The sequence below is a fragment of the Sciurus carolinensis genome, chromosome 11 (assembly GCF_902686445.1).
Source record: "Sciurus carolinensis chromosome 11, mSciCar1.2, whole genome shotgun sequence".
NCBI classification, from domain to species: Eukaryota; Metazoa; Chordata; class Mammalia; order Rodentia; family Sciuridae; genus Sciurus; species Sciurus carolinensis.
In genome coordinates, this window is record NC_062223.1 from 28,029,381 (window position 1) to 28,050,034 (window position 20,654).

A 20,654-nucleotide genomic window follows, 5' to 3' on the forward strand; every position below is an offset into this window, starting at 1 on the left:
GTGAGTTGCTGACTATGGGGAGAGTCATTTCAGTATAAATCTGTATCCTTAGAGCATATAAGATTTCTAAAAACTAACACTAAATTCCCTTTTCTTCAAAAGCATTTCTGGTAAGTATAATTAAAGAACAAAACATGTGTTTGTGCCATGAATTGAGTTCCCTGCTGTAATGTAAACTCTGTAATGTTTTGTTTATCTCTGGACCACTGTAATGCACATATAGTAAGGAGTCCATAAATAAGATGCAATAAATTAATGAATGAAATTTTTGAGACACTGCAATGGTTTAATTTCTCTATTAATTTTATTCCTTGCTTTGTCACTCCTTGTCTTACATTTAGATTTTTTATTCTTTTAATTATAGTAGTTAAGTATAAAAATGCTATATAAACTCTCATTTTATTTGAAAGCAGTTATGTCACATGTGCAAATTTTATAGAATAATTTTCCTTCTAAAATAAAAATGGAAAATGTGATAGATGATGATATTAAAAGTAAACCAACACAGTATGGTAAAACTGTAGAATAAATCTACCTATCCCAGAGTCTCTCAGTGCAACTCTCACATGCATGCACCTTGCTGAGCTTCTAAGATTCTTCAAGAAATCTTATCCTTTGTGCCAGTGAAGGCGAACTGGGAGGACATTATGCTAAATGGTATAGGCCAGACTTAGAAAGACAAATACCGCACCCTGTCATGTATATGTGAAATCAAAAAGAGACTCCAAGCAGAGAGCAGAATGGGAGCTGTCATGGGCAGGAGGGAGAAGAACTGAGATGCTTGTTAAAGAGTACAAAATGCTATTATGTAGGATAAATGATTTCTGGTGTCTAATGTGTAGTGTGGTAACTATCATAAATAACCCCGCATTGCCCTTGGCACTTGACATGAAGGTAGATTTTTAGTGTTCTCACCACAAAAAATTCATGAAAAAGTTTGCACCATGAGTGTCAATGATGTGTTAATTAGCTTTATTTTGGTGGCTATTTCACAATGTATTCATATATCAAAATATCATGTTATACACCATAAGTATGTATGATTCCTATTTGTCAACTTATCCTATGTGTGTGTGTGTGTGTGTGTGTGTGTGTGTGTGTCAGTAGATTTGTTTTAAGCAAGCAGAACACAGATTTATTGAAAAGGAAAGAGAGTATAACACTCCCTAAAGTACAAAGGAGGGTGCTGAGATACATTTGGGAAAAAAAAAAAAACACCAATACTATTACTGCTAAAAATATGATTACCCATCAATGCAATTTACCATTTTTTTGTAGTTATTTTTACCTATAAAGTCTATTCCAGAAAGATCCCCACTTTACTTAGGTTGTCTGTTTCTCTTTGCAGTTATGTCATAAACTTTATGAAGAGTGTGCTCATTCTGGAGGTTGGTTTTCCAGTTTAGGAATGGCTTCTTTTTCTTTGTCTCTATACTAAATGACATTAGTATATTTATTAGTATACTTTCAATGATTTTGGCACTTCTTGCTGTCAATATTCTAACACTGTTAATTTCTTCTTCTTGTTGAGTTGGTTTGGCTGCTATATCCAGTATAATATGAAATAATGGTGATGACAAGTAAAATTATCTTAATTTATATTTTATTGTTTTTGTTAAAATAGAGAGGTGCATGGTATCTCAAAGTACCATCTTAGCAGTTATATATGTGGTTACCCAATTTTATCTTTATATGTATTAATATAATCAATTTTATCATAAAATTTCAGTGTAGTAAATTATCTGTTAACTATGCTAGTGTAGTGTTATATGACTTTCTTGTATAAATGGATTCTTGTGATTTTTAAAAATAATTTCTGTATTGATTTTATTAGTAAAAATAATAGAGATTTATATCTGTGAAACTTTTTTTTTGCATTTTATATACTAAACTGTAGCCAATCACCTTTTTCAAAGTTTTTTTAGTTGTAGATGGACACAATACCTTTATTTTATTATTTATTTTTATGTGGTGCTGAGGATCAAACCCAATGGCTTACACATGCTAGGCAAGTGCTCTATCACTGAGCTACCACTCCAGCCCCCAATCACCTTTTAATAAGTTCATCTCCAATTTTTTTTATTTCTTTCATACTTTATGTTAGCACATTTGATTAGTTGACATGATACATATTTTACTCTTAAATTTTTATTGGTCTATTTTCTGTTTAGAACTTAAGTGTACTGATAGATCCTTAGCACATATGATGGTTCTGGACACAATAAATAATTGTTGATTAAATGCCTTATAGAACGAATTAGTTTTACTCTTCAAAATGTTTCATTTTCTGACACAATTTAAAAAGCATTGGATAATATTTCTTGGAAGGTTTGTAAGTAAAATGAAGTACATAGTCTCAAGCAGTTGTTCCAATTGTGGTAAAAATCTGTGTTCACAAAAAGAATTACAAGAGAAAGTTCATAGCAGATTTTTCATCATAGATAAATCCTGGAAACAACCCAAATGTTTCCCCAAAGTACATGGATAAACAATTTGTCTAATATTCACATAGTGGAATATTACTCAGCAATAAAAATAAATGAAATCTTCTCAAATTAAAAAAATATCAAGTACAGATTTATTAAATGAGTATCATTTTTTTCAGGACTTGTGGATTACTGTAGGATGTTTTGTTTTGTTTTGTTTTGGTAAAGGGGATTGAATTTAGGGGAACTCAACCACTAAACCACAGCCCTAGTCCTATTTTGTTTTTTATTTAGAGACAGGGTCTCACTGACCCTGGTTGCTTAGTGCCTCGCTTTTGCTGAGAGGCTGTCTTTGAACTCAATCCTCCTGCCTCAGCCTCCCACGCCTGGTTACTGTGGTGTTTGAAAGGGATTTCTATATTGGTTTTTCTTAGTAAAAATAGTAGAGATTTATATATGTGCAACCTTTTTGGTGGAACTTAGGAACCCTTTACAAGGTCATGATCTTGAGAGAGCATCCATGCCAGAAACCAAATTTGAGACCTGTGACCTGTGCTCACCTGTGGTAGATACAGTCAGTGGGTGCATATGACAAGACCTTCAGACCTGTTTGCATAAATGGAACAAACAGTATCTTGCAAGTCTTTTACTTTTTGCTGTATTTTGAGTTCAACACACACACACAAACACACACACACAAACACACACACATATGTATTTGTGTAAAAATTTTTTAAGTTTGGCTGAAATTCCTGGATACCATTTGCCCGCGTTTCCCAGGTATTCACATTTTTCTACACTTGCCTTTTCTTTTTAGTTTCCTCCCTTTGTGAATTTGTGTATATGAATATATGCATATTATTGTAGAGATATGCAAATGTAATTTTCACCTACCCATTTTCTCTCTCATATATGTGTATGAACTTATTGCTATTATATTCTGAAAGGTTCAGAATAAGTTGTAAACGTGATTTCCTTTCAGTCTTAAAACTTCTAAGCATTTCCAAAAAGCCAAAAATTTTATTAATGAAAGCAGCACTATGATCAAAGTTAAAAAAAAAAAAAAAACTGAAAAACTACTGTCATATAATCTAATTTTCTTACTGTTATATCACCAATTACTCCAATAATGCCTTCTTTGTAGGAAGAGAGATTCCAAGGTCACACATTGCATTTTCCTGTCCTACACTCAGCATGGCTTCATTTCATATGAAAGTATTCCTGCATCTTTCTTCCTATTTTCTAAAATCTGTTATTTTGTTGAAGATATTATCGATTCCTATTTGTGTTTGTTCACTGTTTCTTTATGTTTAGATTCAGTTTATGCCTTTGGCTGGAATAGCTTGCAAGGGACCCAGAATCCTTAGATACCTTACCAGGAATCACTTGCAGCTGAGAGATCCATTACTTGTAATGTTATGTTTGGTTTTTTGGTTGTGGTGGTGTCCCCTGTAATGGTGTCCTCATTGTAACACTCAGAGTTACTGCTTATAATACCTTGGGGGACAACTCATATCTAAAAAATAAAATTTGTATTTCTCTTAATATTGTGCAGTAAGAAAGGAATTTCGCTTGAGGAATGAGAGGTGAAAAAAGAAGTTTTAAGTTCTTTGCCAGTGGCCATAGAATAGTTGTAGAAGAAAAATCTCAAACATAGGATTCTTTTTGGACTCACCAGCATATTTTCCACAGCACTTCAAAATCTGGAGATTTAGGTTATTTCTACTCTTTATTCTTTCATTTCCCTTTTCTCTATGTCAGGGAAAGGAACTAACATTAGCAGCTCTTCTATCAGTAGTCAGCTACTATTGTTTTCATGTGCACTCTCCTTTACTGGGGTATAACCTAGGGAATGAAATAACCATGCTTGGACAAGGAAACGGAGCATCTGAAATGTATGTTTTACCAGGATGCCTTGTAAGTCAAACAAAGAAATAATTTTGCCCATGGTGTAGTTTCCATCTTTCAGGCTAGGAGGAGGCTTAATCATGGATGTAGATGAAGTCAACATTATGACAACAGTAATAATTCAAAATAAAGGGGTCCTGGAGCTGATGTGTTGAGAGAGAGGTAATGGAGCAATGGAGCGACCAGCCTCAACTAGGAGACTCAGTCAGAGTGAGCACAGATGCTATTAAATACGCAGGCAGAGAAGGAATTCATTGGCTCAGGAGCCGGGCATCATCAGAATTTCTTCATCTTGAAGGAGGGGGAAAAAATCTCCATTTTCTACCTCTAACAAACTGCTATTCCGACCTAGAGCATTATAGTTTATGTTTGTTTTTCCACTTCATTATGATGTCATATATGAATTATATTTTTAAAATTAAGATACAAAATCAAATGTAATAGACTCCTGTGCTACTTTTCTTGATCAAAAAAAATAAGAAGATAATAGATAGTATTCTTCCATTCCTTTCTTTTTAAAAACAGCACCTGCCTTTGCAAACATAAGTATCTGCACACATGCACACATAGAGACAAGGTAATATTGGTGTTTAGTAGTTTCTGTTTCCATAAAAGCTGACATACTAGATACCTTAATATTCAACTCACCTTTTCACTCAATATTAAGTTCTTCAGACAAATCTTTATTGGTAGATGGAGATTCAGCTTCTCTCTTTTAACTGGTGTACATTCATCCATCATATCTGCCATATTTTATTGAAGTCTTCTCTACTTGATTGATTCTATGTATTATTACAAAGGATTCCATTATGAATATTTTGTTTCCATGGGTACATTCATGAGTTTCTCTAAATGAACAACTGAAAGCGAACCAAATGGTTTGTTTTTTAGCTTAAATAAATGCCACAAAGTAGCTTTCCATGGTGACTATTTCACCAGCAGTGTGAGAGAGTCTGCCCCTTCTCATTTAGCAACATTGATAATGTCAGGTGTTTAGTCTTTGCCACGCTAATATGTAATGATGGAATTTCCTGGTTATGATAATTTGCCATTTTCCTGATTTCTACCGAGCTAGTCATCTTTTAAAATGTTAATATCAACTGTAAATTTCTTCTTCATACATTTCCCTGTTAATCTATTGATTATTTAAATTTTCTTCTTACTTGTAGAAGTGAGTTTTGCATTCTGCTTTTTAGGCAGTTATAAAGATTACAAATATATCCTCCCAAGAAGTGACTGCTCTTTTAACTTTCTATGATGTCTTATTATTCAAAAGCAGTTTGTTTATTAAATAGCCTCAATTATTGATCCATTTATATATCATTCACAAAGCATTTTATAAGCTACATCATAAATATATTCTCAAATATTGTCTTCTGACAATTTTTAAAAGGAATTTTTGAGTTTAGGGTTTTTATTCTGGAATTTATTTTCAAAGTTCTGTAAAGTAAGAACCTAATTTTATTTTAAGTCCCTCAAAGAACTCCACATTTGCTTACATGACTGAGTCCAAATTCCCACTTCAGTGTATTTCTATATGAAGGGAATTCAAGGTCTAACTTGTACCTAGATATCATCAATTACCCTTCCTAAAGGTGACAAAGTAAAAGAAGACAATAACTATCTTGCCTAAAAGTTCTGCAACTGTTTCTTTTTGGAGGGGGGGGATGGGGTACGAGGGATTGAACTCAGGTGCACTCGACCACTGAGCCACAGTCTCAGCACTATTTTGTATTTTATTTAGAGACAGGTTTCACTGAATTGCTTAGGGTCTCACTTTTGCTGAGGCTGACTTTAATTCTCCTGCCTCAGTCTCCCAAGCACCTGGGATTACAGGCATGTGCCTTCATGCTGGGCCTGCAACTGTTTTTCATAGACACAGAAACTTAAGGATAAAGCAAGAGCTATTTCATTTTTTAAATTTTTTTTATTTGTTCTAATGAGTTATACATGACAGTAGAATGCACTTATAACTTCTCATTCTTCTGGTTGTACATGATATAGAATCACATTGGCCATGTAGTCATACATGTACATAGGGTAATAATGTCCTATTCATTCTACTATCCTTCCTATTCCTATAACCCCTCCCCTCCCTTTACTCCCCTCTACCTAAAGTAACTCTATTCTTCCCTAGCCCCTCCCCTTTATTGTGAATTAGGATCCACACATCTGAGAGAACATTCTTTGGCCTTTGGTTCTTTGGGATTGGCTTATTTTGCTTAGCATGATATTCTCCAGCTCAATCCATTTGCTTGCAAATGTCACAATCTCATTCTTCTTTAAGGTTGAGTAATATTCCATTGTGTATATATACCACATTTTCTTCATCCGCTCATATGCTGAAAGAAGAACAGTTTATTGTGAGTTGAAATGCTAAAAACATGGATGTGATTGTGTCACTGTAGTTTGTTGATTTTAAGTCCTTTAGGTATAAACCAAGAGTTGGAGAACTAGGTCAAATGGTGGTTCCATTTCACGTTTTCTGAGGAAACTTCCATACTAGTTGCACTAATCGTTCCGTAACAGTTGCACTAATTTGCAGTCCCACCAGCAATGTATGAATGTACCTTTTTCCCCACATCCTCACCAACAATTATTGTTGCTTGTGTTCTTGATAATTGTCATTCTGACTGGAGTGAGATAAAATCTTAGAGTAGTTTTGATTTGCATTTCTCTAATTGCTAGAGATGTTGAACATTTTTTCATATATTTGTTGATCAATTTTATTCTTCTGTGAAGTGTCTCTTCAGTTCCTTATCCCATTTACTCACTGGGTTATTTGTTTTTTGGTGTTAAGTTTTTTGAGTTCTTTATATATCCTGGAGATTCGTGCATGTGGTAAAGATTTTTCTCCATTCCATAGACTCTCTCTTCACATTTTTGATTGTTTCCTTTGCTGATAAGAAATTTTTCAGTTTGAATCCATCCCATTTGTTGATTCTCGATTTTACTTCTTGCACTTTAGGAGAATTTTTTAAGGAAGTCAGGTACTAAGCAGCCATGTTGATGATTTAGGACTACTTTTTCCTCTATTAGGCACAGGGTTTCTGTTCTAGTGCCTAAATCTTTGATCTATTGCTCTGTAGTGTAGTTTAAGCATCATTCTTCTTGCTAAGGATTGCTTTGGTTACTCTGATTCTCTTATTCTTCCAAATGAATTTCATGATTGCTTTTTCTAGTTCTATGAAGAATGTGCCACATTACACAGCACAAAAGACCCTTGGAGTTCCTTTTCTATGTTCATATATGAATACACAACCAGTGAAACTCCACATCATGTACAACCACAAGAATGAGATGCTAATTAGAATAACTCATATTCCATACATGTATAATATGTCAAAATATATCTAAAAAGAACAAGTGAAAAAATAAAATAACTTTTAAAAAGCAAAAACGAGAGGACATGCCCCTTTGCATCACTCACAAAAACATAAATCATTCTTCTCAGAAAACAATGCATATTTCAACCCAGAGGAGAAAGAAAAGCAGAGGAAAGCAGGCCCTCTATGGAGGGTGAAGAAAGGCTTGAGGTAGACATGATAATATCAAGTAAACATCCTGGGAGTTACTGTGTACCAGAGACTGCATTTAAAACTTCCTGAAGATTGTTCAATGCAGTTTTCACAATAACACTTTGGAACACACATTGCTTTTGCCATTTGCCCCCAGCTTTATTAAATATAAAGTTAATGCCTTGAAAAGAGGACTGAATACCTTGGCATAGCTACATGCAGGTAGACCTGGTGGACATTATGCTAAGTGAAACAAGCAAGGCGTGTAAGACGAAGACTGCCTTATCAAACACGTGAATCTGAAATATCTCCACTTTGACTTTATAGACAGGCATCAAAGACTTTGTAGAAATCTGACACCTCCATTAGGCCATGCCTCAGGTTGAGGTTCAGACTCTGGTTGATCTGCCTGCAGAGCCAGGCTCTCAAGCAATAGCTACACTGCTGAAGTCACAAACAGTGACAGGAAGGGACAGAGGCCAGGCCTGGGTGCACATGAGGCTGAAGACATGGATAAGCATGAAGGTATTAAGTTACATCTTGCCTCTCCTTATGGCTCACTTAATTACCACACAGACTCAGAGGATACCAACACAGATTCCTCTTTAAAGATGATGCATCAAAATAACTGACTGTGAACTTCAAAACCAGACAACCTTGATTAATCAATTAACCACATCAAACAACACCAATTTCTTCATTTATAAAGTGTGAATAGTAACAACTTAGGACGTATGAATTCCATAGAGCTATTTTATAATTATGCAATACAAGTGTAAAGGTCAAATAAATCATGAAAGTCTATGAAGAAGAAGGAATGTACATGATAGAATAAGATGATATGCAATAGTAAAAACAAAAGTCTCAGTTGTTTTATTTGCAGAAATAAAGTCACTTGTATGCTCACCATCCCCCGCAATGTCTTACAGTGTGAAGAGATTTCTCATGGCAGCTTTTACCTCCTCATTCCTCAGGGTGTAAATGAGTGGATTCAGCATAGGTGTCAGAATCCCATAGAATACTGTCACGTGCTTGTCTATGGACAAAGTGGATGATGGGTGCATGTAAATAAATATACAGGGCACAAAGAACAAGGCCACCACCGTGAAGTGGGCCCCACAGGTGGAGAGGGCTTTGCGTCTCCCCTCCGCACTCTGGGACCTCAAGGAGCACAGGATCACCATGTAGGAGGCAGCCAGCATGAAGAAGTTCAGCAGGCAGATCACACCACTGTTGGCCACCACCAGCAGACCAATGGCACCTGTGTTGGTGCAGGCCAGCTCCGGCAAAGGGTACAAGTCACACACAAAGTGATCGATCACGGTGGGCCCACAGAAGGGCAGTGGAAGGACCAGGAGGAGCTGCACTGAGGAATGCAGGAAGCCCCCAGCCAAGCCACCCCCACCAGCATGGCGCAGAGCTGCCTGGTCATGAGGGTTGTGTAGTGCAAAGGCTTGCAGATGGCCACATAGCGGTCATAGGCCATCACCGTGAGCAGGATGATCTCAACGCCTCCCAAAAGTGGGCTCCAAAGAGTTGAGCCATGCAGCCCTCATAGGAGATGGTTGTCCCCTGATATAAGGAGTCAGCGATGAGTTTGGGGGCCAGAGAAGAAGAATAACAGGTGTCAATAAAGGATAGGTTAGCCAGGAAAAAATACATAGGAGTAGCCAGGATGGAACTAGAGGCAAGAGTGACCACAATGAGCATGTTGCCACCAACCGTGGCCACGTAAATCATCAGGAAGACCACAAAGAGAGTTCTTTGCTCCTCTGGCTTCTCTGAGAGTCCCAGCATGAAGAATTCTGTAATATTGTAAGATGTTCCCAAGGAGTCTAAGGACGCTGAGAACACAGGCACAGTACGGCCTGTACCTGTAATGTCAAAAAGCACAAGTGAGAGAATTAATTCCAGGGGTGGGATTGTGACAAGCTTCCCTCTAACAAAGCCATTTCCCTGTCCCTCTTAACCCTCCTCTCTTCCAAAGATCTCATACCAATTGATTCTGCTAACCACAAAATGTGAGCCTGTCTGTTAACGTTAACATTTCCAGGCACCAGATGTTCCAGTCATTAACTGAAAATAATAACTGGATTGTTTTAGTAATTGTTATTACAGCTGAGATTGGACATTCAACAGACATCAAGTTTCTGATTGAAACTGGGGTGCATCTCTGACCATTTTCAGCACAAATAAGTTGGCATTTGAGAAAGTCATGAATATTCAGGATATCCTGAAATCCCTGCCCTTGTGGTCTGTACTATTTGAATTAAAGTTTTCTTCTTGGACTTCATAAAAAGTGTAGCTGAGCTGTGAGGTGGTGTCTCCAATGACAACACAAATTGATGTAAATCAAACTGAAAGAGAATGAGGTGAAAATGACTTGGTTGCCAAGGGAGACTGGCCCTGCTCACCACTTTCTTTACTTATTTCCTCCCTTTCTGTCCCCATGCAGGGCACAGCATCATGTCTAGGAAGCAGCCTGATTTTCTCTTCCACCTTGATTGTCACCATCATCACCACCATGGGCAACAGCTTTTCCTGTGGCATAAGGAGCCAGGACCCAGGTGTCTACATTCAGGACCCAGCAGATGTTCATGTGGGTGTATTTCATCAAAAATATAAAAAATATCCTATCACGCATCCTCACACAGAACCCAAGAATACAGAGAAAATTTAATAATCATGATGAGTATATAGTAGTATAGCCAAATAATCAGTTTACATTCAAAGAGATAAAAATGATGAGCTGATAATATCTCTAGAATTCAAATTCAAATCCTTAGGAGTATGAAATAAAGCATTTGTTAAAACCTGGTTAAAAAAAAAAAAAGGAAGTCTCCTGTTTCAGGGATTGTAGAAAAACAAAATTATCTGCAGAACATGATGAGAATTTTAGCAAAATCATGCAATTGCATTTTAACTTAGGTTGAATTTTTCTTTCATTTAATTTTAAAGGTAATTTATAGAAAACTTACAATGATTGGATCTGAGGATACCAAGAGGTCTCCAGAATATCCTTACAGCCCAGTATCATCCTGTGATGTGCTTAAAAGGTCATTGAGGTCAACTTCAAGTTTTTGACCCCAAATTTCACTGTTTCATTTTATAAAATATTAGTTGAGATTTAACTTTTTTTTTTATATTGAGGCAAAACACAGATTAGGCAGTTGCTATTCACTGAAGAAACTAATCTAAAAAGTTTTTAAAATAGGACTAGGTGAAAACAAGCAGCTGGGAATTCTTCCCATTATCCATTTCCCTTTGATTTCCTGAAGAACACAATGATGTGTAAAATCATCTTTCCCAATTGCCTCCATTGAATGGTGTTTTTGAGAGTCTGAAAGATGAAGCACAGCTGTTCTGAAGTTACATGGGTGCTCTGGGGCAGAAGTAGGCCCAGCACCCAGGCCACTCTTCACTTCAATCTGTGCCCTTTGTAATGTAGCCACCAGGTCCACTGTCTGCTTTGGCAAGTTGCCGGACTTTGGCAAGTCAAAAAGGCATAGCTATCAATGCCCCGGGTTAAAAGCCTGGCTTGCTAGCTCGGCTCTCTGTGAAGAATAGTCATCAGCACAGTCTCAGAGGAACTCTCTCTCCTCCCACTGAAGACTGTCATTTATAAAACTAGGGGTCACTGGCACTGTACACTCTCTGCCGCTCTGAGGAATATGAATTCTCTGCTCTGGAAAGATCATGTGCTCATGCAGTGCTGGAAGCAGCTTCTGCCTGTCCACAGGTTGGAACAATATGGATGCACCATTAATTAGTCCCTGAGAACACATGGGGTCTCTCGGGGAAGTAACTTCCATTCTGCCTCTTGAAAATACCCAGTGTCCTTCTAGTGTCTAGAGGTAAAGTCCACAAAGTGCCAGGAAGAAAAGGAGTTAGCATATTTCAGGAACTGAGAGTGGAGGTCAGCAATTTTAGAGAAACCACTGACCTAATATGACAAAATTAACAGTATTTGTTGCACATCCTGTCCTAGGCACAGGCCAGGCCCTCCTGCATGCACCATCTCTGTCATCTCCCCCCACAAAGCTGAGAGACAAGGCTCACTGTCAGTTGTCCCCATCACTACTGTGTGGTGTGCTAAAGATCAAGGGAACTAGAGTCCGAACAACCTGAACTGAGTCAGCTTCCCCATGCCCATCTGTCAGTCAGTAGTTGTTCAGGCCCCACCTAATATAAGACAGTACTTTGCTAACCAGGCATATCATGGTGAGAAAGACCAACCTGGTTCCCAGCAGCTTGGAGCCTTTATTCTCAAAGGAGCAGTATCCAGCTTCAAAGCAAAGCAGGAAAAAAAATACAAAGAGAACATTTACAAAGTCAAACACATGGCATTGCCGAGATCATGTTAGTTATATTGTTTAGATTCATAATGATTGACAAGATTCTCTCCAAAAAGCCATTCCAGTTTACATTCTTACCTGAGCCCGGCAAGTCCACATTCAGTAATTAATCCAACAGGTCCCATACACGTGTGTCATGGGATTGCCGAGCCAGAGGGACAGACTAAGCATATTAGTACATATTGATCAATGCAGGAACTTTCCTCCAGGAATCCTGTAACCATTTAATTTACAGTCTAGAGGCACTGGACAGTTACCCAATACTGTGAATCCCATCCTAAGCCTTCTTCAAACCTGTTGCCTGAAAGCATCTAGGAAAAAACACAAAATAGGGAAGATTCAGTTCACTGTGAACTTTGTCACCAAAATTGAAAGGCATCAGCACTGCCCAGCTGAGCTACTGTGTTTTCCCAACCCTCCTGAAGGACCATTGCGGGACCTTCCTCTTTCCTCAGAATCCCCCTCCCTTACCTCCCGTCTCTACCCTTCACTTTTAACTCAGATTCTCCGTCAGTCTGGGCAAAACTTCTCACACCACTTTGTGATCCAGAGCTTGCTTTCCTCTCCTCACAGGAGCCAAGTCTGCATTCCTCCTGGTGGTTCTTCCCACCTTCCCGCTCTGGTGTTTCCCCAGTGAATCCCCTGCATGCCAGACAACTGGGATGGACACAGGATAGACAGGGAATTCCTACCCCTCAGGAATATGGCCAGCCAAGTGAACCTCAAATGAGCACTTCAGAACAGATGACTAGGTACATATTAGAAAGGGAGGAGACTCACTTTTTTGTGATCCAGAAAATATGATGGAGAAGCACCATGGATTACCCTGCAGAGCTCCTCCCACATGACTGAATGAGACTTGACAGTGTTTGCTGTCGACACAGGAGCAGGCATCTCTCACACACAGCTGGTGGGACTGCACATTAGTTTTCCAAGTGTCTGTAGGAACACTATTCAAGGTTGTCTCCTCATGCTAACCACACTTACAAACTGTGACCCAGAGACCCCATTCCTAGGCACAGATACCAGAGAAACATGTGCGTCTCTGCATTGAAAGACACATTGTGTTAAGAAAGCATTATTCATAATAACAGAAAACTGGTAATGACACTAATGTCCATCAAAATTAAAATGAACATTAAAAACTATGGTATAGTCACACAATGAACTAACACAGCAGTGAGAATAAGTGAACTCCAGCTGCATACAGCATGACTCCCAGAAGCCCAATGATGGGACAAAAGGCACAGACACCCGGGAAGACACACTATGTGGCCAAATTTAAATATGGACAAAATAGGGATGTGTAATTAGGTGGCAAAAGCACCAAAGTATAAAGGAAAACAAAGAAGTTTTATCTTCAAAGTCACATTAACCACGTTGACTTTGAGAGAAAGAAAGAGTTGTGGTTGGGAAGATACAGTGGGTCCAGAAAGGACTAGCTCCTCCTCCTCTTCTTCTTCATCTTCTTTTTTTTTTTTTTTTTTTTTGGTTCTTAGTTATACATGGCATTAGAATTCATTGTGATATAATTGTACAAGCATGGAATATATCTTATTCTAGTTAGGACCCAGTTTTTATGGATGTACATGATGGTAGGATTCAGCACAGTGTATTTATATAAGTACATAGAAAAATTATTTCAGAGTCTTTCCTTTTCCTATCTCCTTCCCCTCCCTCCATTCCCCTTTGTCTAATCTGCTGATATCTCTTCTTCCCCTCTCTCCCTTTATTGTGGGCTAACTTCTGTATATCAGCAAAAACATTCAACCTTTGGTTTTGGGGAACTGGCTTATTTTACTTAGTGTGATAGTCTCCAGGTCTCTCCATTTACTTGCAAATGTCGTAAAGTCATTCTTCTTTAGTGAGCTGGCGTCATGGTTTAGATAGAAAGTGTCCCCTAAAAGCTCATATGTGAGACAATACAGGAATGTTCAGAGGTAAAATTTTTAAATTACGAAGATTGTAACCTAATCCATGGATTAATCCATATAATGGATTAACAATGGATTCATAATCGAATGGATTAACAGGTGGTAACTGTAGAGGAAGGGCATGGCTGGAGGAAGTAGGTCAATGGGAGTGTGTCCTTGGGGATTCTATTGTACATGTACTCAAGCTTCTTGCATCAAGTTCTCTCTGCTTGATGGATATCATGTCCTGAGCTGCTTTCCTCTCTGCTCTGCCCTTCATGAATTTTCATCTTGGTCCCAAAGCAATGTAGTCAACCTGCCATGGACCGAACCTCTGAAAACGTGAGGAAAAATTAACTTTTCTCCTCTAATTCATTCTTATTAAGTACATTGACCAATAACAGCTGACTAAAACAGCTGGTTTGTGGCTATATTGATGTTCCAATTTACAATTAAAACCTTTTTATTTGTCTTAATTTTTTAAGTTGACAAATGATGATTACACATTTTTATTTGTTCTCTTTAGTACATATGACTGTAGAGTGTATTTTGACATATTATACATACATGGAGTATAACTATTTCTAATTAGTATAATAATTGTATTTTATGAGATGCAATATAATGTTTTCACAGATGCTTTCCAACTTACAGTGAGCAGTGTTACGGCCCAAGAAAACCATCATGTACTGAAAACATCATAAACCAAAAATGTATTGAACACATCTAATCTACTGAAAATGTTTTTTCTGCATCTATTAAAATGATCAAATGGTTATTGTTCTTCTTTTTTTTTTGTTCCTCAATTTTTAATGTGATATATCACATTTATTGGTTTGCACATGTTGAACCATCCTTACATTTAAGGGATGAATCTGCTTGAACATGGTAAATGTCTCTTTTAATGGTCTATTCGATTTGGTTTGCCTGTATTTGTAGAGAATTTTTTCATCCATGTTCATCAAGAATATTGGTTTTGATTTATTTTAGTCTCATTGTCCAGTTTTGACATTCATATAATTCTGGACTCATGAAATGACTTTAGAAATATTCATTTCTCTTCAACTTTTTAGAACATTTGAGAAGTCTTGGTAGTAATTCTTTAAATGTTTGATAGAACTTAGCCATGAGGCCATATGATCTGGTCTTTTTTTTGATAGCATATGTTTTATTACTAAATCAATCTCCTTACTTGTTATTAGTCTGTTCAGATTTCCTATTTCTTTAAAATTCATTCAGTGTTAGTAGATTCTGTGTCTAAGAGTTTACCCATTTTCTTCTAGAATGCCTCATTTGTTAGTGTATACCAAATGTATCATTGCCCTTAGTTCTATGATATAACTTGTAACATCATCTTTCACTTCTGATTTTATTTGAGTTTTCTTTTTTTCCTAGTTTAAAGATTTGCCTTTTCTTTATTTTTTTAAAACACTCTTAGTTGTGTTGATCCTTTGTTTGTTTGTTTGTTAGTTTTTCTGGGGTACCGGGGATTGAACTCAGGGGCACTCAACCACTGAGCCACATCCCCAGTCCTATTTTGTCTTTTATTTAGAAAATAGAGAAATAAAGAGAAATCTAGAGAAAGTGACAGGTATAAATACATATGTAGCCAACATTAGAGCACCTAAATAAATAAATATATGAAGAAAATATCAATAGATCTGGAGAGAGAGATACACCGTAACACAATGTTATAGTTTAGACATGAGGTGCCCCCGGAAAAGCTTATGTGTGAGACAATGCAAGGTTTAGAGAGAAATGATTGGTCAGAAGAACCTTAACCCAATCTGTGAATTAATCCCCAGATAAGGATTCATTGAAGGGGTATAGTGTGGCTGGAGGAGGCCCATCACTGGGGGTGTGCCTTTGGGGTCTACATTTTGTCGTGCTGAGGGGAGCTCTCTCTGCTTCTGTGTTGCTGCGTCCTGAGCTGCTTTCCCCGACCACACATCTTCACCATGAGGTGCTGCCTCACCTCGGGCCCTGAGGAATGGAGTCAGCCATTGATGGACCAAGACCTCTGAAACTGTGAGCACCAAATAAACTTTGCCTCCTCTAATAGTTCTTGTCAGGTTTTTTGATCACGGCAGTGAAAATGCTGATCAAAACACACAATAATGGTAGGTGTCTTCACTACTACACCACCTACAATGGGCAGAGCGTCTAAACAGAAAATCAGTGAGGAGACACAAGGCTTGAGCCACCTCCAGTCATCCTCCCAGACATACACAGAGCGCAGCATCCAACAGCACCAGAACACACTTCTCTAACACACACAGGACCCGCTCCAGGGCAGATCACACCTTAGGCCACAGAATGAGTCTTTTTTTTTTTTATGTATTGCATTTTGATTCATTGTACACAAATGGGGTACAACTTTTCGTTTCTGTGGTTGTGCACAATGTAGATTCATACCATTCGTGTAAACATACGTGTACATAGGGGGTAATGATGTCTGTCTCATTCCACCATTTTTCACACCCGCCTACCTCTCATTTCCTTCTACATATTCTAAAGTTCCCCCATTCTTCTCTCACTCCCCACACTCCACCCCCATTATGTATCATTCTCCACTTATCAGGGAAAACATTCGGCCTTTGGTTTTTTGGGCTTGGCTTATTTCACTCAGCATGATATTTTCCAATTCCATCCATTTATTTGCAAATGCCATAATATTATTCTTCCTTATGGCTGAATGATATCCCATTGTGTATATATACCAGAGTTTCTTTATCCATTCACCTGTTGAAGGGCATCTAGGTTGGTTCCACCATTTAGTTATTGTGAACTGAGCTGCTATAAACATTGATGTGGCTGTGTTACTGTAGTTTGCTGATTTTAGTTTCTTTGGGTATAAACCGAGGAGTGGGATAACTTGGTCAAAAGGTGGGTCCATTCCAAGTTTTCTGAGGATTCTCCACACTGCTTTCCAGAATGACTGCACCAATTTGCAACTCCACCAGCAATGTAAAAGTGTGCCTTTTTCCCCACATCCATGCCAACATCTATTATTGTTTGTCTTCTTGATAATACCCATCCTAATTGAATTAAGATGAAATCTTAGAGTTGTTTTAAGTTGCATTTCCTTAATTACTAGAGATGTTGAACACTTTTTCAATAATATATTTATTAATCACCTATGTGTCTTATTCTGTAAAGTGTCTGTCCAGTTCCTTGGCCCATTTATTGACTGGGTTCTTTGTATTTTTGGTGCAAAGTTTTGTAAGTTCTTCATAAATTTTGGAGATAAGTGCTCTATCTGAAGTGCGTGTGGAAAAGATTTTCTCCCGCTCTGGAGGCTCTCTCTTCACATTCTTGATTATATCCTTTACTAAGAAAAAACTTTTTGGTTTGAGTCCATCCCATTTGCTGATTCTTGCTCTGATTTCTTGTGCTTTGGGAGTCTTGTTGAGGAAGTATAATCCTAAGCCAACATGATGAAGATTCAGGCCTAATTTGTCTTCTATTAGATACAGGGTCACTGGTCTAATTCCTATGTCTTTGATCCATTTTGATTTGAGTTTTGTGCAGGGTGAGAGATAGAGGTTTAATTTCATTTTACTGCATATGGATTTCCAGTTTTGCCAGCACCATTTGTTAAACAGGCTATCTTTTCTCCACTGTATGTTTTTGGCACCTTTGTCTAGTATGAGGTGACTGTATTTATGTGGTTTTGTCTTTGTGTCTTCTATTCTGTATCACTGGTCTGCCTGCCTGTTTTGGGGCCAATACCACGCTGTTTTTGATACTATTTCTCTGTAGTATAATTTAATGTCTGGTATTGTGAAACCTCCTGTTTCACTTTTTCTACTCAGGATTGTTTTGGCTATTCGAGGTCACTTGTTCTTCTAGATGAAGTTCATGATTGCTTTCTCTATTTCTATGAGGAATGTCATTGGGATTTTAATTGGAATTGCATTGAATCTGTATAGTGTCGTTGATAGAATGGCAATTTTGACAATGTTAATTCTGCCTATCCAACAACATGGGAGATCGTTACATCTTCAAAGGTTTTCTTCAATTTCTCTCTTTATGTTCTATAGTTTTCGTTGTAGAGGTCTTTCACCTCTTTTGTTAGATTAATTCCCGAGTATTTTTTTTGAGGCTACTGTGAATGGAGTGGTTTTCCTAATTTCTCTTTCAGAGGATTCATCACTTATGAATACAAATGCATTAGATTTACATGTATTGATTTTATATCCTACTACTTTGCTGAATACATTTATTAGTTCTAGAACTTTTCTAGTGGAGTTTTTTGGATCTTCTAAATATAGGATCATGTCATCAGCAAATAGTGACAATTTTAGTTCTACTTTTCCTATTTGTATCCCTTTAATTTCTTTGGTCTGTCTAATTGTTCTGGCAAGTGTTTCAAGGATGATGTTGAATAGAAATGGTGAAAGAGGGCATCCCTGTCTTGTTTCAGCTTTTAGAGGGAATGCTTTCAATTTTTCTCCATTAAGAATGATGTTGGTTGTGGGCTTAGCATAGATAGTCTTTACAATGTTGAGCTATGTTCCTACTGTTTCCATTTTTTCTAGCGTTTTAAGCATGAAGGGTGCTGTATTTTATTAATGCTTTCTCAGCATCAATTGAAATAATCATGTGATTCTTAACTTTAAGTCTACTGATGTGGTTAATTACATTTATTGATTTCTGGATGTTGAACCAACTTTGCATCCCTGGGGTAAACCCCACTATATCATGGTGCACTATCTTTTTAATATGTTTTTATATGCAATTGCCATTATTTTGTTAAGGATTTTTGCATCTATGTTCATCAGGGATATTGGTCTAAACTTTTCTTTCCTTGATGTGTTTTTGTCTGGTTTTGGTATCACAGTGATACTAGCCTCATATAGAATGAATTTGGAATGGTTCCCTTCTTTTCTATTTCCTGAAATAATTTGAAGAGTATTGGTATCAGTTCTTCTTTAATGATCTTGTAGAATTTGGCTGAGAATCCATCTGGTCCTGGGCTTTTCTTGGTTGGTAGGTTTTTGATGGCTTCTTCTATTTCAGTGCTTGAAATTGATCTGTTTATATTGTGCACGTCTTCCTGATTCAGTTTTGGAGGATCATATGTCTCTAAAAATTTGTCAGTGTCTTCGATATTTTCTATTTGTTGGAGTATAGATTTTCAAAGTAACTTCTAATTATGTTATATATTTCAATGGTGTCTATCGTGATCTTTCCTTTTTCATCACGATTCTAGTAATTTGAGTTTTCTCTCTCTTTGTTAGTGTGGCTAGGGATTTTTTAATTTTGTTTACTTTTTCAAAGAACCAACTTTTTGTTTTTTCAATTTTTTGAATTGTTTCTCTTGTTTCAATTTCATTGATATCAGCTCTGATTTTCATTATTTCCTGTCTTCTACTATTTTTGGTGTTCATCTGTTCTTCTTTTTCTAGGGCATTGAGGTGTAATGTTAGGTCATTTAGTTGTTGACTTTTTATTTTTTTAATGTATGAGCTCAATGCAACGGACTTTCCTCTTAATACTGCGTTCAGAGTGTCCCAGCGATTTTGATATGTTGTGTCATTGTTCTCATTTACCTCTAAGAATTTTTTTTAATTTCTTCCCTGATGTGTTCTGTTATCATTGCATCATTCAGCAGCATATTATTTAGTCTCCAGGTATATGAGTATTTTTTGTTTGTTATTTTATCATTCATTCTAATTGCATTCCATTTTGGTCTGATAGGATGCAAGGTAGCATCCCTAATTTTTTGTATTTACTAATGGCTTTTTTGTGGCATAGCATGTGGTCTATTTTGGAGAAGGATCCATGAGCTGCTGAGAAGAAAGTATATTTGCTTGATGATGGATGAAATATTCTTAAATATCCATTAAGTCTATATCATTGATTGTATTATTTAGTTCTATAGTTTCTTTGTTCTGTGTTTGTTTGGAAGATCTATCCAGTGGTGAGACTGGTGTGTTAAAGTCCCCCACTGTTAATGTGTTTTGGTCTATTTGTTTCTTAAAATTGAGAAGGGTTTGTCTGATATATGTAGATGCTCCATTGTTTGGGGCGTAAATATTTAAAATTGTTATATCTTGCTGTTTTATGCTTCCCTTAAGCAGTAAGAAATGTCCTTCTTTATCCCTTCTGACTAACTTAAGTTTGAAGTCCACTTTATCTGATATGAGGATGGAAGTCCTGCTTTTTTATTGGGTCCATGAGCATGGTATGTTTTTCCCCATCCTTTCACCTTTAGTCTGTGGATGTCTTTTTCTATGAGATGAGTCTCTTGAAGGCAGCATATTGTTGGGTCTTTCTTTTTAATCCAAACTGCTAGTCTGTCTTTTGATTATTAAATTTAGACCATTGACCTTCAAGGTTATTATTGAGATATGATTTGTATTCCTGCTCATTTTGGCTTATTCTTTTTGTTTTTTACTTGTCCTTTGATTGACTTTTCCTTTAGAGTAGTTCCTCCATTGCTGACTTGTATCGTTGTTTTTCACTTCCTCCTCATGAAATATTTTGCTGAGAATGTTCTGTAGGGCAGTCTTTCTATTTGTAAATTCT

At 37.1% G+C, this 20,654-nt stretch overlaps 1 pseudogene; it reads right to left on the bottom strand.

Annotated features, from left to right (window-relative positions):
* Nucleotides 1–8,775: 8,775 nt before the first annotated feature.
* LOC124959341 (olfactory receptor 4C3-like) lies at nt 8,776–13,101 on the bottom strand (annotated as a pseudogene).
* Between the last annotated feature and the right edge of the window lie 7,553 nt (nt 13,102–20,654).